This window comes from Manis pentadactyla, chromosome 5, assembly GCF_030020395.1.
Source record: "Manis pentadactyla isolate mManPen7 chromosome 5, mManPen7.hap1, whole genome shotgun sequence".
NCBI lineage: Eukaryota > Metazoa > Chordata > Mammalia > Pholidota > Manidae > Manis > Manis pentadactyla.
Genome location: NC_080023.1, coordinates 57,165,826 through 57,171,825, shown reverse-complemented (window position 1 = coordinate 57,171,825; position 6,000 = coordinate 57,165,826). Strand labels below are relative to the sequence as shown.

At 37.3% G+C, this 6,000-nt stretch overlaps 1 protein-coding gene across 1 annotated transcript in view; it reads left to right on the top strand.

The window, feature by feature from the left end:
* The first annotated feature begins 2,831 nt into the window (after positions 1-2,831).
* SULT1B1 (sulfotransferase family 1B member 1) overlaps positions 2,832-6,000 on the top strand; it is a 28,101-nt gene continuing 24,932 nt past the window's right edge. Inside the window, exon 1 of the mRNA XM_036924918.2 lies at positions 2,832-3,135. The gene's annotated coding sequence lies outside the window, so the exon portion shown is untranslated. The remainder of the gene's footprint in view (positions 3,136-6,000) is intronic.

The following is a 6,000-nucleotide window of genomic DNA, read 5'->3' as shown; positions in this document are numbered from 1 at the left end:
TCAACCATGTGGAAAGCAATATGGAGGTTCCTCAAAAAACTAAAAATAGAAATACCTTTTGAACTGGAAATCCCACTCCTTGGAATTTACCCAAAGAATACAACTTCTCAGATTCAAAAATACATATGCACCCCTATGTTTATTGCAGCACCTTTTACAATAGCCAAGATATGGAAGCAACCTAAGTGTCCATCAGTAGATCAATGGATAAAGAAGAAGTGGTACATATACACAATGGAATACTATTCAGCCATAAGAAAGAAACAAATCCTATACTTTGCAACAACCTGGATGGAACTGGAGGATATTATGCTCAATGAAATAAGCCAGGTGGAGAAAGACAAATGCCAAATGATTTCCCTCATTTGTGGAATATAACAACCAAGCAAAACTGAAGGAACAAAGTAGCAGCAGACTCACAGACTCCAAGAAGGGACTAGTGGTTACCAAAGGAGAGGGGTGTGGGTGTGTGGGTGGGGAAGAAGGGATAAAGGGATTGAGGGGTATTATGTTTTGTACGCATGATGTCCGGGATCATGGAGAAAACAGTGTAGCACAGAGAAGGCAAATAGTGAATCTGTGGCATCTTACTACACTGATGGACAGTGACTGCATGGGGGTATGGGTGGGGACTTGATAATATGAGTAAATGTAGTAACCACATTTGTTTTTCATGTGAAACCTTCATAAGAGTGTATATCAATAATACCTTAATAAAATATTTTTAAAAAGAAAGAAGAAGAATTGGTTTCCAGAGTCTGGGTGGAGGGAAAAATGTAGAATTGTTTTTTAGTGGTTATAGAGGTTCAGTCTTGCAAGATGAAAAGTTCTGAAGATTGGTTGCACTACAATGTGGATCTTAACACTTAACACTACTGAACTTTACATTTTATAATGGTTAAGATGGTAAAATTTTGTGTTGTATGTACATTCCATATATGAAATTAAACTGTATAAAAAAGATGATTTCATACATCTCAATGAAGCAGTAGAGGCACAGAGAGGTTAAAGTTATGGCCCTCACTGATGGAGCTGGTAGATTATTGGGGTTGGGATTTAAAGCCCAGGGCGTCTGGTTCTACAGTCCGCCATCTTGACCACTAGGCCCCTCCCACCATTTTCTGTGCCCTCTGCTCTCTTCGGTGGCTGTGTTAAGTGTAGCTGAGACAGTGACATCACCTCTTTCACTGAGAGGTCTAAGAGAATCTGAGCTTCAATTTCACAGGTCTTCACACTTTGCCTGATTCAAGGCTGTCTAGACATCCATTATTATCTTGTCTATTTAACTGGGTTTTAATCAACACAGAAAAAATTAATTTTCCATCATAGATATGCATACCTAATTGAAAATATAATTTCCTGGGATTTTGTTTTTGAGGGTCTGCTCCTGCAGGTGGTAGAACTCTACTGATCCTGTGTCTTTGGAACATGTTATTTAATTAGATAAAGTTTGGCAGGAAGAGTAAGCTATTTTGTGGGAGCCAATGGCTTTATTTATCACCAAAAGGAAAAAACACAACCTTAGTTTGCAGAGTCAAAAAATCATACCAAAAAGTAAACAAAATAGCTTAGACAACATCTCAGAAAAATCAAATGTTCCAGATCCTCAAAGACAACCACACTAGCATTAGTATGTGGGTCTCAATGCTCTCCAGATTCGCCTGATGCATTGACAATATGTTTTCCTGATAATGACAACAAAATACAACTATACCAGGTGCATGGAAACATTTTTTTCTTCATATTCTCTCACACACTCCAATCTTCCACACAAACCAAAAATGAAAGAACACTAGCTGGCAAAGAAAATTAGGAATCATTTGGCAACATCTTTTAAAGACATAAATATGTCTAAAGATTCCTTAAAGAGATTTAAGTAAAAGGGATGATCCAAGAGAATGGATAAGTTTTCTTCTGGGCTTTTTGACTTTCCCAGGCCTTGGCCATTGTAGCTGTACCTAAGTTTGAGACAGGTGTGCTTAAAAGGATTTGATTCAAGCAACTAGACCATAGGAGAATCTTATAGGTGGGTGAAGTACTGGGGATGGAGCGCACAGAATATTTTGGGGCCAAAATTTCTTCTCCTCCACACATAAGCTTCTTGCTCACTCCTTCTCTGTGTATATATGATTCAGCTCACAAAAAAAAGAGAAGGAAGGAAAGGAAGGAAGGAAGGAAGGAAGGGAGGGAGGGAGGGAGGGAGGGAGGGAAGAAGGAAGGAGAAAAGAAGAAAGAGAGAGAGAGAGAGAGACAGACAGTGAGAGAGTGAGAGAGACAGAGAGAAAGAAAAGAAAGAAGAAAGAGAGAGTGAGAGAGAAAAGAGAGAAAGAAAGAGAGTGAGAGAGAGTGAGAGAGAAAAGAGAGAAAGAAAGAAAGAAAGAAAGGAAGGAAGGAAAGGAAGGAAGGAAGGAAGGAAGGAAGGAAGGAAAGAAGGAAGGGAGGGAGGGAGGGAGGGAAGAAGGAAGGAAGGAAGGAAGGAAGAAAAAGAAAGAAAGAAAAACTGCTGAGAGGTTGTAGAATGATTAGAGTAACTGAAAGTAAGCAAATTCTAAAACCATCAATTCTGTCTCTGCTGCCAAAATTATTTCGTGTTTAACATGTTTGTTTATGCTAGCTCTTTCCATGATACTGAAAACTCAAGTATCTTCCAGATGAACACACACCCACACACACATGACTTTGAATCGTGACCAAAATTATTAAAAGACATTCTAGTAAGTTGTTGAGAATAAACAGGCTCTCATCCAACGACCCTTCAGGTTCTTTCCCTATGCATTTCTCTCAGACCCTTTGAAGCCTTGTGAAAACCTTCAAATCTAGGCAAATTTGGCCATGCTTACTCTTGGCCACTGCCCTATTCACTTCCTTCTTGGTGCTTCCTGGCTCTGACAGCTGTTGAAACAGCAGTGCCTGCCTCTCTGTGTGCATAGTTCAAACCTTTTATATCTTAGCTGCCTGTGAAGTCACTGACTACCACATTCAGATAGTACTTGATCTTACTTTTTTCCTGGAGTGAGGGGTAAGCCTTGCCCTGCTGCCTTGCCCTGCCCTTCTAGAACTACTGCCAATTTCCAGGGAGCCTTACAGCAGCAGCACCATTGGCTGAAAACAAAAACTGAAAAAGGGGACTTAATGGTAAGTAAACTTGCTTTTTAAATCTCTTTCCCAACGTTTTTGTCTTTCATCTGCAGAGTATTATGCTCCTTGAATGATTTCCATTTTAAACACATGTTTGTAATTTGAATGTTTTTGTCTAATTCCAATTTTCCCACAGGCAACTCAGTGTTGTTCTCACTATTTAGAACCTCTCAGGCTTTGAGAGATCACTTTAATTTTTCTTGGGTCGGTGGGACTCATCTGAAGTGGACCAGCATTTGGGACTCTTCTCATGAAATGGTAATCTTCATAAAGAAAAAAGGAATCCACCTCAAGTCCTTGTTCTCTGCTCCCATCTTTTCTCCACCCCATACACATGCACACACACACACACACACACACACACACAAGCACACAAGCACACACATGCATGCACACTACTTTAAGGCAGTTTGAATGTAGTATATATTGTTTACTATATTCATTTCAGTAGCTTGGTTTTGCTGGACTTTGTTAGGGTGAAACAGATAAAAGAAAGACTCTTTTTTCATTAGAAGAACCAGTCAGCTTTCATATCAGATGACTCAGTTTCTCCTAAGAAGGGCATTGCTTTCATGTTTTTCTTTTTTTACATTAATCTTTTTTGAAGCCAAGTTTAGACATTTTAATTTTCAACCTGTGATTCACCTTAATTAGGAAGACTTGCAGTGTAATGTAGATGAGAATATATCTTTGCATACAATTATTTATCACTTTCTGGTAGGACTTCAGTATTTTTATGAACTAATTTTTTATAGTTTTATAGTAAATATTATTCATGAACTAGGGTACCTGGCTCAATGACATTAATCATGTTATGTCTCCAGCTCTACCCCCTGCACCTATCTCCCATATATATTGAACTCATACCATCCACTGGTCAGAATGAGGTAATGATAAGTCAGGACTACTACTTCTAGTTTCCTGAACTGGTTACACCTACTTTGCAGATGTGACTAGTGTGTACTCAAAATCAGCTGCCTTGTTTTCATCTTGTTACTCACGTCCATGCTTCTCTGACAACACTTTTGCAGCATGAGGAGCGAGAGCTTTTTGTCAGAAGGAAGCTCACTTTGTCAAAGGAAAATTCCCTTACAAACCGTGAACACCCTTATTTGAATGAGATAAATCATGAACAGGTTTTTTACTCTGGGTCAGGCCCACTCACAGTAGATCTGCAGAATGATCAAGTGAGCAGAGCTAGGAAAACTGAAGTCTATTTCTGTTCTACTCACTTGTTTTGTATCTTTGAGGAGATTCTTTGAAGCTCTGTTTCCTAATCTTATCTATAAAACGAAAGGAAGGAGTCATCAGGGTGGGTAATGACTAGAGATAATAGTGATGGTGGAGCATCTTTTCATGTGCCTATTGGCCATATGTATACCTGCTTTAGAAAAATGTCTTTTCAGATTCTTCCCCATTTATTAATTGGGTTATTTGTTTTTTTGGTGTTAAGTCTCATGAGCTTTTTATATATTTTGGATATTAACTTCTTATCAGATAAATCATTATAAATACATTATAAATACATTTTCCCATACTGTAGGTTGCCATTTTGTTTTGTTAAGGTGTCCTTTTCCATGCAGATGTAGTCCCACTTGTTCATTTTGCTTTTGTTTCCTTGTCCTGGGAGTTATGTCCAGAAAAAAAAAGCTGCTCACATTCTCATTTTCAAGAGATTTTTGCCTATGTTTTCTATTCTTCTAATAGTTTTATGGTTTTATGTCTTGTATTTAGGTCTTTAATCCACTTTGAGTTTACTTTTGTGTATGGAATTTAACAGTAAGCCAGTTTCATTCTCTTATATGTCCAGTTTTCACAAAACCAATGCATTGAAGAGACTATCTTTATTCCATTGTATATTCATGCTTCTTTTGTCATATGTTAACTGACCATGTAAGTGTGGGTTTATTTCTGGGCTCTCTATTTTGTTGCATTGATCTATGGGTCTAGTCTTGTGCCAGTGAGATACTGTTTTGATTACTGTAGCTTTGTAGTATAGCTTGAAGTCATAGATTTTTTTTCTATTGTTTTATTTTTCTCTGTTTTCTATTATGTCCCTCCTACTTACTAACTTTGTGTTTCAATTGTTCTTCTTTTGCTAGTTTCTTTAGTTGTGAGTTTTGGATGTGTATTTAGGATTGTTCTTTTTTCTTGAGGCAGGCTTTTATTGCTATGTACTTCCCTCTTAGAACTGCTTTTGTGGTATCCCCATATTTTGAACTCCTGTACTGTTGTTTTCATTTGTCTCCATGTATTGCTTGATTTCCTTTACAATTTGTTCATTGATTCATTGATTTTTAGAAGCATGTTGTTTAGCCTCCCTTTGTATGTTGAGTTTTTCTGTTGTTTTCTTCATGTTATTGATTTCTAGTTTCATACCATTGTGATCTGAAAAGATTCTTGATAGAGTTTCAATCTTTTTGAATTGATTGAGGCTCTCTTTGTGTCTTAATATGTGATCTTTTCATGAGAATGTTCTATGTGCACTTGAGAAAAATGTATCCTGCTGCTTTTGGGTGAACCATTCTGTATATATCTGTTAAGTCCATCTGTGTCATTCAACACTGCTATTTCCTTATTTATTTTCTGTCTGGATGATCTGTCCATTGATGTAAGTGGGGAATTAAAGTCTCTAATATGATTGTATTGCAATTTCCCCCTTTACATATGTTAGCACTTGTTTTATATGTTTAGGTACTCCTATGTTGGGTGTATAGAAATTTACAAATGTTATATACTCTTTCTGGACTCATCCCTTTATCATTTTCTAATGTCCTTCTTTGTCTCTTGTTACTTTTTTGTTCTGAAGTGTATTTTGCCTGATATAAATACTGCTACTCCTGATTATTTTTCCCTTTTATT